Source organism: Schistocerca americana, chromosome 3 (genome assembly GCF_021461395.2).
Source record: "Schistocerca americana isolate TAMUIC-IGC-003095 chromosome 3, iqSchAmer2.1, whole genome shotgun sequence".
Classification (NCBI taxonomy): domain Eukaryota; kingdom Metazoa; phylum Arthropoda; class Insecta; order Orthoptera; family Acrididae; genus Schistocerca; species Schistocerca americana.
The window spans coordinates 95,226,840-95,244,589 of record NC_060121.1 but is presented as its reverse complement, the minus strand read 5'-3'; the positions used below and the strand labels follow the sequence as shown (position 1 = coordinate 95,244,589).

The 17,750-nt window shown below is 41.0% G+C and overlaps 1 non-coding gene across 1 annotated transcript; it reads left to right on the top strand.

The window, feature by feature from the left end:
- The first annotated feature begins 17,311 nt into the window (after positions 1-17,311).
- Positions 17,312-17,385, top strand: Trnaa-ugc. Its single transcript has one exon. It is a non-coding gene; the product is annotated as a tRNA-Ala (tRNA).
- Positions 17,386-17,750: the final 365 nt, after the last annotated feature.

Here is a 17,750-nt window from a genome sequence, read left to right as displayed (position 1 = left end):
ATTTTTATTGCTGTAGAACTGTTGGTAACAAATTTTTGAAATAAGAGAGTACCTCTTTTAACACTCTAACTCTTTCACTTCTTGTGTCACAGTTGGAGTACAACAACGTGTCTACTATCCTTGTAAGAGAATATAATCTCAGATATTTTACAGATGATGCTGTAATCTATAACGACGTAGTATGTGAAAAAAGCTGCACACATGTCCTAGCACGTCTTGATATAATTTCAAAGTGGTGCAAAGACTGGGAACTTCCTTTAAAAATTCAAAAATTTAAGACTGCGCACTTAACAAAACTCGAAAATCATATTATCGTGCTATTAAGTATTCAATGAGTCACAACTGCAATATGTCATGTGATGCGCATATGTAACAGTTTTGGGGGATTTGAAATGGAACCATCACCTAGGTTCACCATAAGTAAAGCAGGTGGTAGACGACAGTGTAACAAGTATTTTTTAATTTCTTGTGGCACATGCAGTTCAATTTTCCAGCCTTCTGTTACACGATTCATTGGTAGGATACAGGACAAACCGAGTCAGTCCTGAGATAAGACTGCTAAATAAGCACAAGTGAGACAAATTGTGAAATTATGCCAGAGTGTTTAGGACCTGAACCCAAGAAAACTCACAAGAATATCGAACGTACAAAAACATACCATCACGAATGGCGACAGGATCATCTGATTAGCGAGAGAGTCTCGTGGAAATTATGAAAACCCTGAAATGGTTGACATTTCGTAGTTCGTCGCTAAGTATCTACTCACTAATTTTCTGGAACCAGTATCAAATAAGACACCTACGTAAATACTACAGCCTTCAGCGTGTTGCTTCCGTAAGCTCGGCAAAGACAAGACTTGATTACCGATTTCGATTCTTCAATTCAGTTCGATGATCATAAAAATTTTTCGTCAACGTAACTCTTGCGATACCACCTTCATCATGATTAAAGGTGACAGAGCCTTATATTATCGTAATGTCCGCCCCCGGTAGCTGAGTGGTCAGCGTGACACACTGTCAATCCTAAGGGCCCTGGTTCGATTCCCGGCTGGGTCGGAGATTTTCTCCGCTCAGGGACTGGGTGTTGTGTTGTCCTAATCATCATCATTTCATCCTCATCGACGGGCCAGTCGCCGAAGTGGTGTCAACTCGAAAGACCTGCACCAGGCGAACGGTCTGCCCAACGGGAGGCCCTAGCCACACTACATTTCATTATCGTAATATCATTAACCCAGTGTTAGAAGCGAAGGATATCAACAAAATTAGCTTAAATTTTGAATACACTACTTCGGCCTAACCACATTAAGTTTATATGATAATTCGTCTGTTTTAATCAGGACTCAAAATGCTAATTAAAGACCGAAATAGTCAATCTGGCGATCAAGTTTCTGATCATCGAATGGAATTAAGGGAACAAACTCTATACTTCCTGGATCTAGTTGCTGTTGTTGCTGGTTTGTTTTCTTTTTGCGACCATATCGCAGCTAGTAAAAGATTAGATTAATCACAGTGCGGACGGAGACATTTATAAAATATTTCCTCCTTCACTCAGTAGTGAATGGATGGAACTGGAAGAAACGAGACAATGTGGTTAAAAAGGAATTAACTCTCTACCACGCGCATCACAGCCCTTTACTGAGTATTATTGGGGATGTAAAAGTCGTTACATGGATGGATAAAGTTACCACCAATCCTGTTATTGGTCTCAGTCGATTAAGAGAACTACGAGAAACCTATATTTGGATGGGTGGACGGGTTTAGAACTACGATCCTCCAGAATGCACGACTGGCGGTGGTTTGGTCGCGACACGACCTCGCCTGTTAATCTGCATGGAAGCAGTCACTCTGTTGATCACCAGATGTCGCGTTCGCTGACAAATTTTCGGCGCGTTTTTTATCTAAACACACACACACACACACAAACACGCACGCACACACACACACACACACACAAACACGCACACACCCACACACACAAAGATGCATACGTGCAGAGAGGCACACGAGGGAGGAGGGTACAAAGGAAAGGAAGCAAAAGGACCGAAGAGACAGAAACAGCCAGTGGCTGGAGACACGTAGCGCACTGCATTTCCCAGAGGTACTCCACGCTCGTCTTCTGAATGGAGAACGCAGGCAGCTGCGGGGAGGGAATACACGAGCTGAGTGCGTCCCACTCCATTGCTGCCTGACACATGGCTCAAATCACCGACTTCTCCTTCATTCTCACGGAGCTGGAGTTACTTGGGATTGGTACCGTTCCACTTCACCTAACGTTTCATAGTGTAGTTCACGAGTGAAACAAGTTAAGTTCGTTTTCTCTCTCTGTGTGTCTCTCTCGATGACGTTTGCAATAAATTTCGCAAACACTATCTACCAGTGTCCACATATGCCGCTAAATGTGCTTGAACAAATACATCATTGTACGAAGCGTAGTTCACGAAATATGACGTCATAAGCACGGAGATACCTTAAAGATGCTGAACCAATTTTCATTTCGTGTAACAAAATGGTGTGATACGTACGTTTTACACATACCAAAAATTTCATTTCATTATCTTGTTGTAAAATTTTGTGGAAATTAATTTATTTGACAACTTTGTAGTTTATAATATATGTTACTTGGGCGCGTTTTAAGTAATGTGTTTAGAGAGCTAAGATGTACAAAATAGTTGAGGTTTTTGTGGCCACTTACTGTTCCGTTGCCTGAAGGCATTTGTCTCGTTAGCTTCGACCAACGTTTGTTGAAAGAATTTCTGTCGTTTCGGCAGTACAAGCGGCTGGCACTATCAGGGTCTCACCCTCCATAAGAGTTGGAGAATATGTAACGAAAGCAGTAGTGTAGAAAGGAAGTGAATTAGTATTGTAGCCTTTCATCGACGTTATTCAGTCTGCAAACTGAGCAAGTACCAAAGGAAACTAAGAAGCCGGCCGGTGTGGCCGAGCGGTTCTGGGCGCTACAGTCTGGAACCGCGTGACCGCTACGGTCGCAGGTTCGAATCTTGCCTCGGGCATGGATGTGTGTGATGTCATTAGGTTGGTTAGGTTTAGGTAGTTCTAAGTTCTGGAGGACTGATGACCTAAGAAGTTAGGTCCCATAGTGCTCAGTCATTTTTCGAAACTAAGAAGAAATTTTAGAAAAGGAACTCAAATTCAGTGAGCAGTCAGAAAATGACATTGTGATTCTGTCAGGGACGGTAAGAATATTGAAGGAAGGGTTATGGAAAGTAGTCGAATTAAATCAAGCTACGCTGAGGTAATTACTCTACTCAATGAAATAGAAGAGTAGTAAACGTGTTTTTCTATTTCAGCAGCAAAATAACTGACGTTGACCACAGTAGAGAGGACATAAGACGTCGAGTGATAACAGAAGAAAAGCGTTACTGAAAAAGAGCAATTAGCCGACATCACGTGTAGATTCAAGAGTTAGGAAATGTTTTCTAATGCGTTTGTCTGGAGTGTTGCCTAGTACGGAAGTGAAACGTGTACAGTCAACATTTGAGACAATCGTGTGAGACAAGGAAATAATGAAGGATCTTGGAATGTGCTGCTACAGTGAGTGAAAAGATTAGGTGGGTAGATGGGGTAGGCAATAAGGAGCGACTGGTATTGGAGAGAAAGAAACCACTGGCTCCAATGAGTGGAAGAACACTAAGGGAGTATTAACGAATATATCTATTAATTGGAGAGAGTTTTGATTCCTTATTGACAGCTCCGGTTAGACGAGCAAGCTAAAAAATGTGATAAACGTAAACAAAATGACTAGGCACGGGCAACTTTGGCTCACAACTCTATTGGCATTACAGTTACTTCTCTTGTGACGAAAACAGTGGTAACGGTGTCACAAGATTAACTAGATGCGTATTGCGTGTAGCGTTTCCCACAATACACCTTGTAAAAATATTTCACTAACCTTGCTAACCGTAATCATACAAGAACAGCGATTATTAAGTGCGCCAGTACTGATAGCTTGAGAGAAAAAAGGGAGCATCAAGGGTTCTCTAAGGGTTCTCTTTTACCGAAAACAGCAGTGCAAGTCACCGAGGTTGGTGTCACATGCTGTTTTAAATTTGGGTAGTGACCTACAGGATCACTTTCGGCCTAATGTTTCATCTCCTGTTGTAGAACGACACCTCAGTTCCTTTGCAGAGGACGTTAACCGCCTCCATGAAATGATAATTCTGTACTTCATTGATAGCGATGAGAGGAGCATACCTGTTCTTTCGTGATGGAGCAGCGGTAATCGAGTTGTCACTTCGGTGACTGGGTCATTAGGTGCAAAATGGTTCAAATGGCTCTGAGCACTATGCGACTTAACTGCTGTGGTCATCAGTCCCCTAGAACTTAGAACCACTTAAACCTAACTAACCTAAGGACATCACAAACACCCATGCCAGAGGCAGGAGTCGAACCTGCGACCGCAGCGGTCGCGCGGTTCCAGACTGTAGCACCTAGAACCGCTCGGCCACTCTGGCTGGTGGGGTCATTAGGAGCCTGGGTTTCGCGGAGGGCGAATTATGTCTGTTTTCTGTTATTAAAACTGTTACTCACAATTTGTCTTATTCTTCTGCTTTCCTGATGAAATTTTTCTCATGTGAGTGACTTTCTAATTTTGAGTCTACATTCTTGCAAACTTACCCATAGATGTTCAAAATGGGTCTGAGCACTATGCGACTTAAATTCTGAGGTCATCAGTCGCCTAGAACTTAGAACTAAGTAAACCTAACCAACCTAAGGACATCACACACATCCATGCCCGAGGCAGGATTCGAACCTGCGACCATAGCGGTCGCTCGTTTCCAGACTGCAGCGCCCAGAACCGCACGGCCACTCCGGCCGGCCCATAGATGTTCGTCAACGATGACGCGTCTAAACCGAACTTCTAAATGTCTGTCTGCTTAGCTTCAGACGTTGTTTTCTGGTAGAGACGGGAAGTATGACAAAATATTACCTTCTAAAACAGCAGCCTAAATCTAAAGTCTATATTACACCAAGGAAGTCACTGAAGCAGTCCATGTAAAAAATGAACCTGTCACGAAGATATAATTCTATAGCATAAATTATACAAGCACAACTGAAGATTCTATACATCAGTTTACTCTAGTGGGGGAGCAAAGATGGAATGCAATAAACACAGAAATTTTTTTCAAGATTTAGTGACGAAAATATTCTGCCTGGAGAGTGTTATTTGCAACAGTTTAAAATTCATAGGAGAACGTATAATGTGATACGTTTATTTATAAATCATATCACACAGATAGAACACAGCTGTGATTGCATATGTATGACCAGAGGAAAAGTTAAGTGCACTTAGGGATACCGAATTCCAGTCCACTGTTCTGATATTGAGAATTGTTCGATAAGCAGAGATATGGATTGAGAAAATGTTATAACCTCTGACAAGGAAAGTGTCAGCCCGCATGGCTAAAACGCAATGGAAATGATTCTAAACTGTGGAGATGTATGTTTTTATAAAACATCTCAGTCATTTACTTGCAAAGCTCTATATTTGTGTGCAACCGAGGATTGAAGTTAAGGTTTCAGAAACCTGCGGGAACACAAATTGCTGTAGAAACAAAAACTTATAACAGGCTGTTGTTATGACTAGCCGATTCGCAACAGGAATAAATGAGGTATTATTTGGCAAAACTTTGTTGGAACACTGTATGTTAATATTTGGAGTAGTTAGAGAGACAAATTTTCCAAAATTGGATTTCCTGTGTTGTTGAACTCGCGTTGTGATAAAAGCTGTTCGTCAATCGTATCAGGAGTAGTGATATGACATGTAAACTTACAAGCGTGACAGCTAAATTGAGAACTGATTATTGCGACAGACCGAAGGGTGCGTTTTCTTTCTATTTCGTGTTCAGCATCTCGTAAAGGGCTGTAAAATGCCTTCTCTCAAATCTGTTTAGTAACAGCATCCAGGAACTCGTGTTACTTAGAGTAATTAACTGTATTTGTCTGATGCGTTAGTATTTCCTAGCATATGACTTGAGCGAGACCTTCAGGCGCAACGCTTCCTCGGTGAGGTGTTTGCAGGTTTCCTACTATCACCAGGGATGAACAATTGTTCCCAACCAACAGTCCTTAAAGAGTCAGAAAAAGTTATCATTTCTGCGCGAATAATCAGGCTAAGGCAGCTAACACAGTTCATTCCAAATATATCGATAATGAGTTTATACTTAAACGTAGGGCTTTCGCCAAATTGTAGTGGAGAATGTGGCGAATTTGGCGACATGTGGAAGTAATTTTTAATGATTACAGCTGGCAAATTATGATACTGACTTTTTACAAAAAATGAAACTATACACTTTTGTGCAGGCCCATTAGCCATTCAGCTTGGTATATCGACTTTCTATCGCTAAATCCAATGTTTTTTCCACTTACATTTTCGTCTGTAATACTTGTGTACAAACCATTGTGGCCTACGTGCAGAGTAGAACCTACACTACCTCTTTAAATTTGCTTTTGATTATTGTGAGCAAAGTCTGTCATGGTTTGGTAAGACAACGTATTAAAGAATTAATCACACATATTAACAGAAAGAGTGTTAATCAGCAGGCTGGCTCCATGTAGCTCTATGCGGGTCAGATATCGAAGCTCACAACACGTTGCGGAGGCCGGGATCACGCAAAGGGAGCGCGCAGCAGGCTCGAGCGTGGCGTCCAGGCTCCTCACCAGCCCGTCCTACAGGAAACTAACGAAATAATATAAAATCAGAGAATTCAAGTCGCTTCACCATCGGTTTTCTTGAGTCCGGTTTTTTTTTTTTAGTCTTCTCATTTGCGAGTATTGTTTGCCACAGCACGTAGTTTACTATTAACAATTAATTTACCATCTGTCGGTACTACAGACTCAACTAGACCACGTATTTACTTCGAATTAGCACGTCCCTAAAAAGGTACACGGTGCAGTCACATTAATGTCACCATAGATTTTGCTCGAAGTGAGCGTGCAATAACCACTCAGCGACGGAAGATGGCAGCAAAAGCAGTCGAGGGCTGTATGAAGCGTGCCGGGTGGACGCGGTAAATAGTGCAGTCTTTGGTGTAATCAGGAAATTGAGCGATTTATCTGGTGTCCAAAACGGCATAATCACTGGTTCTCGGGACAACGGTGGAAGCACTTCCGAAACGGCTAAGTCTGGAAACTGTTAGCGTACCGTCGTGGTTTAATTATAAACTGCGTGAAAAAATGGCACTATCCAAAATCGGTGAGGAGGCGTCGTGGTGCACCACTGGCCACAGATGAAACGGGTGAACGACGGCTGCGGAGATGTGTGCGGGCGAACGGACATGCAACTGTCGAGCAACTGGCCGTCCAGATGAACCCTGGTGCTACGAACAGTGAGTCCTCAATGGTCGTCCACTCACGGCTTCTGTGTATTGGCCTCCGCAGCCGGCGCCTGGTCCCTGTACCAATGCTGACCACAATCCATCGGCGACGAAGGCTGGAATTTGCACGCCAATACCTCGACTAGCTAAGGGGCGACAGGTGTCCTTTTTGATTCCATCACACTTTACTCCCAATGTGACAGATGGCCGTTAGCATGCACTTCGTGGAACGTCTGAAAGCAATCACCTTGCAACTAGGAAGAAGATTTGCGCTCTGGGGAATGTTTTCGTGGCATTCCTTGTGTGACTGTCATTCTGGAAGCCACAGTAGTTTGCATACAATGTCGGGGACCATGTCCTACCCAACATGCAGTTTGTTTTTCCTCAGGACAACGACATTTACCAGCATGACAATGCAACGTTATGCACTGGTCGCTGTGTACTTGCGTGGTTTGAAGAGCACCAGGATGAGTTTATTGTAATTCTCTGGCTACCAAACTCTCCGGATTTATACCTAATCGAGTGTCTGTGGGATGACCTCGATCATCTGTTCGCACAACCGATTCCAACCGAGACACCTAGCGCAGCTGGCCACTGCATTCGAGTTCGCATGGCTCCATATCACTGAATGTCCCTGGAAGTACCTTCTGGAACTTCAATGACTCTCTTGCTGCACATCTCTCGGTTCAGAAGGTGGTCTTCCGGCTTTTGACAGGTGCTGACTTTTTATCGCTGTAAATATATGTTGATAAAATCAATATAAGGAAAGAAGGGAAAGCAGAATCGTGGAAGGAGTATATAGTGGATCTATATAAGGGAGCTGCACTTGAGGGCAATATTGTGGAAATGGAAGAGGACGTAGATGAAGATGAGAAGGGAGATACGATACTGTGTGAAGAATTTGACGCAGCACTCAAAGACGTAAGTCTAAACAAGGCCCCGGGAGTAGACAACATTCCATTAGGGCCACTGATAACATTGGGAAAGCCATCTATGATAAAAAATAGTTCAAATGGCTCTGAGCACTATGGGACTTAACATCGGAGGTCATCAGTCCCCTAGAACTTACCACTTAAACCTAACTAACCTAAGGACATCACACACATCCATGCCCGAGACAGGATTCTAACCAGCGACCGTAGCAGTCGCGCGGTTCCGGACTGAAGCACCTAGAACCGCTCGGCCACAGCGGCCGGCCCAGCTATGGCAAAATAATTCCATATGGAGAGCAATATGTATGAGACAGGCGAAATACGATGAAACTTCGTGAAGAATATAACCATTCAAATTCCAAAGAAAGGAGGTGCTGACAGGTGTAAAAATTACTGAACTATCAGTTTAAAAATACTAACAGGAATCCTCTATAGAAGAACTGGTAGAAGCCCACGTTGGGGAAGAGCAGTTTGGATTCCGGAGAAATGTAGGAACATGCGAGGCAGTATTGGCCCTACGACTTCTCTTAGAAGATAGGTTAAGGAAAGGCAAACCTACGTTCCCAGCATTTGTAAACTTAGAGAAAGCTTTTGACATTGCTGAGAGAAATACTCTCTTCCCTATTCTAAAGCTGGCAGTGGTAAAATACAGGGACCGAAAGGCTATTTACAATTCGTACAGAAACCAGTTGGCAGTTATAAGAGTCGAGTGTCACGAAATGGAAGAAGTGGTTTAGATGGGAGTGAGACAGAGTTTTAGCCTGTCCCCGATGTTATTCAATGTGTGTATTGAGTGAGCAGTAATGAAACCAAAAGAAAAATCTGGAGTTGGAATTAAAGCCCAGGGTGAAGAAATATAAGCTTTGAGGTATACCGATGACATTGTAATTCTGTCAGAGACATAAAAAGACTTGGAAGAGCAATTGAACGTAATGGACAGTGTCTTGAAAGGAGGATAGAAGATGAACATCAATAAAAGCGAAACGAGGATAATGGAATATAGTCGAGTTAAATCAGGTGATGCTGAAGGAATTATATTAGGAAACGAGACACTTGGAGTAGTAGATGAGTTTTGCTATTTGGGAATAAAAATAACTGATGATGATCGAAGTAGAGATGATATAAAAAGTAGACAGGAAATGGCAAGAAGAGAAATTTGCTAACATCGAGTATAGATTTAAGCGCCAGGAAGCACTTTCCAAAAGTATTTGAATGCTGTGTAGCCATTGTAAGTAGCCTGTTCGTATGTTGGCAGTGCTGTAGGCTGTGTCAATATCGCTGAGAGAGCTGTGCACCATCGCCAACAGATTCTGTGGTCGGACGGACTAGCAGTTAGCGAGTGAATAGGGAAGTGTGTGGCCATGATATTTTTAGTGGAGACTCTGTGTTGGTAGGACATGCATTGTAAAGTGAGATGAAATGGTGTGCTTATGAGAAAATACGAAAAGAAATGTATGCTGATGGATGTTTGGTTGATATCGTTTGAGCAGTGGAATTATTGACAAAAACAGTATTTGGAACTGGGACGAACAGGCATAATAGGAATATGAGTCTTTGAAGGAAGTGCTACTTAACGCGCCAATCTTATCTCACTTAGGTCTGTCACAGGATAACTGTCTTAGCACAGGTTCTTCTAAAGTTTCTCTTGGTGCCCATTTATTTCAAGAAGTTATAGAAAATGACACTACTGTTCAGAAAACCATCGCTTTGGCCAACCGCGTATTTACAAAATCTGGGAAAAATTATACCGTTACTGAGTTCGAAGCTTTAGCTATCGTTCGGTCATTTGACAAATTTCGTTTCTTCCTTTCTGGCAAACATGTAGAGTTTATAGTGATCATCGAGCATTGCAATTCCTTATGTCTTCAAAATTAAATTATGACAGGTTGATATGTTGGGCATTATTTCTGCAGAATTCCGCTTCACAACAGTCTACATTCGTGCCACGGAAAACATTGTTGCGGCCGCACTTTCACGTGCACCGCCACTCGTTGAGAAAAGCAACAGACAAGTTAACCTTGAGAAAAGTTTCAGTATTCTTTACATTCAAAAAGTAGCTTTTGAAAATCTTTAAAGCACATTGCTCATGAGCAAGACAAAGGTCCGATTTGGAAAGGTATTAAAATGAAATGTCATGAAAAGACATACACGCAGATTTGTCATTATTATCTGGTTAGAAATAACATACTATTCGAACGTTGCACTGTAGGTTTCAAAGAGGATCAAGTTGTACTAATACGTGACGAAGAGACTGCAGCTGAAGGCGTGAAGGAAGAGAACAATATTTATAGGATGTGTTTTGTGACAATCCGTACCAGTCAGTGCAGTTAATGTTGCAGTGACTGATCGGAAACAGCGGCATGAACGGTTAGGACATGTCAGTTCACAAACAATTCGACAGATGTCACCAAAAGTGGTGGTCGAAGGATTAAATGTAAAAAAAATCAGGAAGATTTTTTTCTATGAATCGTGGCAGCTAGGCAAGGCACATCGGCTGAAGCTCAGCAACAAAGACACAAATCTTTCAACAAAACCAGGGGAATGTATTCATTCAGACGTTTTTGGGCCAATGTTACTTGAATCAGTTGGTGGTGCAAAGTTTTTTTGTCATATTCAAAGATGACGCAACTGGATACAGAGTTGATTATTTTCTAAGACACAAGTCCGATGCTATTGATCGGTTCCGTGAATTCAGTGACCTTGCGTTGAACAAGTTTGGTCAGAATGTCAAAACATTACGTGTGGACTATGAAACAGAATACATTAGTTAACCCTTTCGTGGGCAAAATTATTGAGCAGTTCTTTTTTAATGAATGGACATCATATAGTAGTTAACAGATAGGAAGTATTCTTTCCACTGCACTTCCTTGGAGTTAAATGACAGAAACAACTTTTTCATTATATGTCATATTTATTTGATAAATTTACTTCTCTTGTTACAATGATTGTTCACAAATACTTGCCATGAAATTTTTTGAAACATAGGTCTATGCAAAGTGGTATTTGACAATATGTACAAACACAGCGAGTGCTCTTTTACGCAGCATTGGTATTACAATGACGGCACGTCCAGTAGGTTTCTCCTAAAATGGGTTGATGCTCCCCTACAGCCACATGACGAAAATCTTCAGGTACTTTACCCCTTTTTACCAGAAAGACAGGTTTTTGTCCACGCCTTTTTTGGGATGAGAAGCCAGCGAACAATTGTCTGGCTAGATGGATCCTGTATGTGAGCTGATCATGCTGTCCACTTTCTCTTTTACTTATTTTCCACAGGATAAAACTATTCACTGCAGCAACGTCCACAAGGAAATAAAATATTCTGTGCCACTATTTTACAGAACGTCTACCAATAGCATACCTTTCTCGTAATTGATCAAACTTATCGGCACCACTCATTACTTTGTTGTATTCTGCCACAAGTCCAGGACAAGAAATCTCTGTACTAGCACCATCCTTGTTTTTCCTTTTCACTGTGGCTGTTTCTCATGGGTCATGAATTGAGAACAGGAAAGTAACTGGACGGTTATCCATCCTTTTTACTGCAAAAATGGCTCCTTTTGTTTCAAACTGGAATTCTCCTCGTTCCAATTTCACGTTATCCTTCGTAAACTCGAGTAAATCAAAAGTACTTACCTTAAACTATAGCTTTGAGGAAAAAATCACAAAATGTCACGCAAACAGCACTGAAAGTCTCCTTTACAGAGGAACACTCAGCTATACAATGCCTCTGCGCGAAGGTACAGCGAAAAAGACGGGAACTTCCGATCGGAAGTAGTACCCTATACCGTTCACTAGGTGGTAGCACCGTACAGAGGTGGGAACTGTGAATCCCAAGGGACTAGGAGGGAGTTCATTGTAGTGGGAAGCATGTTTCCCACGACTCACGAAAGGGTTAAGGTATGAAACAGTTTCTGAGGAACCATGAAATTCAGTTAGAAACAACTGCTCCATATACGCCAGAACAGAACGATGGTTCTGAGAGGGACAATCGCACAATTTTTGAAAGTGCGCGCACGATGATGTAAGCCAAAAACCTTCCGAAGTTTTTATGTGCAGAGGCAATTAGCACTGCTGTGTACATATTAAACAGAATTACAACAAAACGCAGTTTGGAGCAAATTCGATATGACTTGTGGCATGCACGAAAACCATATTTTGGACATCTTCGAGTGCTTGGGTCAGATGCTTTTGCTCATGTATCAAAACAGTTTCGCAGCAAGTTTGATGCCAAATCCAGAAAAATAGTATTTGTTGGTTATCAAGGAGGGTCAACAAATTATCGACTTTACGATCCTGCAGTCACAAAGTGTTTGTATCGAGGAATGTCACATTCAATGAGGTTAGCAACAGCTAAGCGTCTGCACAACAAGAAGTTGATGACACATACTTAAAATTCAAGACTGACGAAGAACAAGACATCGTGGACTGGCACAAGTGAATTACTGGTGAACCAGCGCAAACACAGGAAAAGATGAAAATTTCGCAATATGATGTAAATAATGCTAAACCGAAAACTGAAGAGTAACCTAACAAAGTGCAATCGACGCAGCTACAAGATCGTTCTATCATCCGCAAGCCAGCAAGGTATGAAGCTGATTTTATTCAGTATAATAATACTTACAGCTTCAAGAAAGCAATTTCTGGTTCTGACACAAAACACTGGAAACAAGCGATTGAAGAAGAACTGAAAGCTGATGGACAGCAAAACCTGGAACATAGTTCCTAGAACTAACAGCCATAGAGTTATTGACTCAAAATGGGTGTTCAAGGCTTTATTTGACAGAGATGGTAAGATTACTCGATACAAAGCACGACTGTGCGCAAGAGGTTTCAAACAGGACTATGGTGTTAACTACAATGAGTCTTTTTCACCAGTGGTACGATATGATTTACTCAGAGTCTTCTTGGCAATTGTCACATATAATGACCTAGAGGTAGTACAGTTGGATGCCCCAACGCCATTTCTGTATGGAAGCCTTAAAGAAGAAGCTTACACAGATGCACCTGAGGGAGTGGTGGTTAAAACAGAGAGACCTGTAGATTGCAAACTTGAGAAATCACTGTACGGACTTAAGCAAGTTCCTCTGTCTTGGAACAAGAAATTTATAGACTTTCTTCCACATTATAGTTTTCAAGCAACTGACTCTGTCTTTGTTTCTTCAGTGGTGTAATCAGTAATGATGTCATCTCGTTAGCATGATTTGTAGATGTTGGTCTTATTGCATCAAAGTCAATGGAAGTAATGTTTCAAATCACTGTCGGTGAAGGTAATTTTTCTGTGGGAGTGGAAATTGAGTGAGATCGTGTGGGAAAGAAAATGTTAATATGTCAGCACCGGTATACGAGAAGAATAATTGAGAAATTTGGACTGTGTGAAGCAAATGGTCTAAGTGTTCCTGCTGATACTTTTGTGAGTCTCTTATCTAATGATGAAGACTTCAGTAATGAAAAAGTACCATATCGTGAAGCGGTTGGATCTCAGTTCGTTTTTTTTTTTTTCAATTATCTGTCGACCAGATATTTCATTTGCAGTGAACAGTGTCATCAGATTTTTGAACAGCTATACTAATGCGCATTGGCAAGCTGTGAAAATAATTTACAAGTATTTAATTGAAACACCAGATTATGGTATAGAGTACTCAAACAGTGGGAGCATAATGCAACTGGTTGGTTTTCTGATGCTGACTATTCAGGTGATCTAACATCGTGGAAGTCAACAACAGGAATTGTTTTTCTTTTGGCTAGTGGTCCTCTAACATGGACTTCTGAAAGGCAAAAGGTTGTTGCTCTAAGTACAACTGAATCCGAATATGTAGTTGTTGCTAAGGACGCAATTTGACTGGGAAAATTACTAGGTGGTCTGGGAATCAAGTGTAAAGAAACAACTATATTCCCATTCGACAACCAGAGTGCAATCAAGTTGTCAAAAATCTTGAGTATCACAAACACACCAAACATGTAGATGTACGCTATCATTTATTACGTGAAAAAGTGCAATGTAAAGAGTTAGAAGTTGTTTACGTGTGTACCAAATAGCAACTTCCTAATTTGTTGACCAAAGCAATAAACAAAGAAAAATATGTATATGTACGCTCAAAACCCAATGTTTTACTTGGTAAATACAATCACTTAAACAATGGGAGAGTTGGAAATGTTTTGCATAATTGCATTTGTGTTTGTTGGCATTTCTTGTTCTTGGTTATACTCACATTCTGACCACTAGTGCATAGAGTTTGTTTATATAAGCGCAGCTGTTTGTCTTTCTTGCAGTAATAATATTCTTTGTATTGCTTTTGTTAAATGTGGAAAGTCAACCATTATAAACAAAGCCAGTTATTTTAAATAATAAAATAAGTTCATAAACAGCTTTATTAATCTCTCTTAGCAAACCTCCACTATCCGTATCAATGACAAGCTATGGGTACTTGGTATTCCTAATGATTTTGTTTATAAGCCCATCTGGTACATTCATTTCAGCTACGCACATTTTGGTCCACGAATATGTTATCATACACTTCGCACGACTTGTTATTTTAACAACATGGAAAAGAGAGTTAGGAGAGTTCTGCCTATTGGCCGCGATGGATTAGCCGAGCGGTCTCGGGCGCTGCAGTCATGGACTGTGCGGCTGGTCCCGGCGGAGGTTCGAGTCCTCCCTCGGGCATGGGTGTGTGTGTTTGTCCTTAGGATAATTTAGGTCTAGTAGTGTGTAAGCTTAGGGACTGATGACCTTAGCAGTTAAGTCCCATAAGATTTCACGCACATTTTTTTAGTTCTGCCTATTTGCAAACTTCGTCAGAAAGCTAAACCATCTACCACCTCGCATCGTGCTCCATGTTTCCTATTATTCCTACTAGATCAAAAGAATTAGCTGCAGTCGATCTTCTGGGACCCCTTGTTAAAACATTGAATGGATTTTAGTACACTTTCGTCGCTGTTGAACTTACTTCAAAATTTGTTTGTTTCACACCGTTACGTAAAGCCACTGGACGATCTGTATCCAACGCCTTTGTTAACAATTTTTTACGTGAAGTTGGATGCTTCATTTCAGATGAAGGATCACAATTTAGATGCGCTATTTGGTCACGCATGCTTAGAAATCGTAAATTCAAAACTGTTTTTATTTCATTGTACTCTGCACACTGCAACCCATCTGAACGCATTATGAAAGAAATTCATAAGCTTTGCAGGCTTTATTGTCACAGGAAGCATCAGTATTGGGACAGGTACTTAAACTTATTTCAAAATGTACTATATGAAATGCCTCATGACTCCACTGCTTTACCACATATTCTTATACTGAAGAATGAGGAACGACCGAACAGAATCAGAGAGCTTGTACCTTTTCTGAGTACACGTAAACTTCGACATAAAGACATAACTGATTTGGCTATTAAAAATATAAATTCTACTGCCGAAAAAAGGGGAAAACTACACGGTAAGGCAAATGCAAAGAAACTACACGCCGGGCAAAAAGTTCTCATTAAAGCCCATTCATTGTCACATAAGAAGAAACATTTGTGTCACAAAGTCTTTCTGATTTACAATGGACCATACAGGATCCGACTATACCGTATGATAATGGCACTGAAGTTCAAACTCTGCATACTAAGAAAAGTAAAGGATTGCACTACATTTCTCATGTAAAGCAATGTATTGGGCAATAAGTTGCTTTCTGACCCAGTCTTTGCTATAAAATGTTTCACTTCAAGTTACTATTACGCTTTGTCACACTTAGAAACTGTTAACATGCAGCGATGTTTTGAAGTTTACTATCCAGTCAAGAACCTATGGAACATATTAAGACAGTAATTTTACGAGTACACTTTTATAGGGAACAGACGGCACAGGCTTATTGTGAGTACATTTTTGCTTGTCAGTTGCACGATTACGCCATGACTACAACTGCTCACATTCTTGGAACATGTACTGCTAATGAGGTTTTAGTGCGACATATTGGTTTATTTGAAAAGACATTTTTAAGTAAAGTCATTATGAGAGGTCACAGATAACACATTATTTCGTTTGTTTGACAGCTACACGATTATATTACGACGCTACTAATGAATAACAATTTTCATTATTGTTTTTACGCTGTATCTGTTTTATGTTTTTCTACGTTCTTCTGGAAACTAAAACACTTTCTGGTAATGACATTTGTGACATGGCTGCAATGAGACAGTTATTTTCGTAACACAACAATATGTTACAGTACAGTACTTTCAAGGTCACGGCAATGAACGTAATAACTACGACATTTATACGCATAGCACTTTACTTTTAAATATGACAAGGTAAGTACAAAGTATTTCGTAATGGTCCTAATTGTGAGCACCCCTTAGACTGGATTCGGCAATTTACGTTTTCTTTGCCGCCAAATTGGCCTGTTTCTCATAAGTTAGAATTTATTTGTAGCTTTTTGGAAGGGGAACCGTCAACGAGAATGCGACCTATTACACGCCAATGTTTCCAGTTGAAGAATTTCAAAGCGCTTTCCTCGCAGCGTACTGATCTGAGACGACACTCCGTGCTGTAAAAGACAGATTGATAAATTTACCGAACTGCAACAACTCGAATTTTGAAACGTTAACACAATATTTTGAATACATGATACAACAAAACCAGCATTTACTTAAGTTATTCAGCCCGTCAGGTTTTATCCACCTCTGTATTTCAAAACATCTAGGAAATTTGAAATGTGTGTTAAGTGCAGGTCAACAAACGTCTAACATACATACCTTTCGTGACGTTTAACAATTACTTGAGATTGATCAGTCGTTTTCTCAGCAGAAGAATAATAATAACTTTCTAACAACAACCGCAATTTTCGCTACAAGTACAGCGGTGGTCACTCTGGTACGTTCTTCAGTCGCAATAAGAGTAACTATTTTGAGAATGAAAGACGTAACAGAATTCTGTCAACAACAACCAGAAATTTATATAATGAATTTTATATAACGTAGTGCGGGACAATACGGTGAGAATGTGGGTTTCGCGGGAGGCGTGGCAGAGATAAATCCGTGTAGTCGCGCTATCCTCTGTGGCCTCGGTGGCTCAGATGGATAGAGCGTCTGCCATGCAAGCAGGAGATCCCGGGCTCGAGTCCCGGTCGGGGCACACATTTTCATCTGTCCCCGTTGACGTATGTCAACGGCTGTGAGCAGCTAAGGGTGTTCATTTCACGGTACTTTCAACCAGAATTTTAATGGTAATCAGCAACGACATTTTCAGCACAACCGAAGTCCTCCTAATAAATACCAACAGCAAAATCACAATTTTCAGCAGTCTAGACAGCAACATCTTCACTCCGGACAGCACATAAATCAGTCTTTGCTGCAACAGCTGTCACAGCAGCAATTATTCTCGCAAAATGATTCTAGTAATAATTTTATTTACAGGAACACTTTCCAGACAACAGCCGTACCAGCAAAACACTTATGGGAAAGCCCTACATTTTCAGGGTCACATTGGGTATAAGCAGG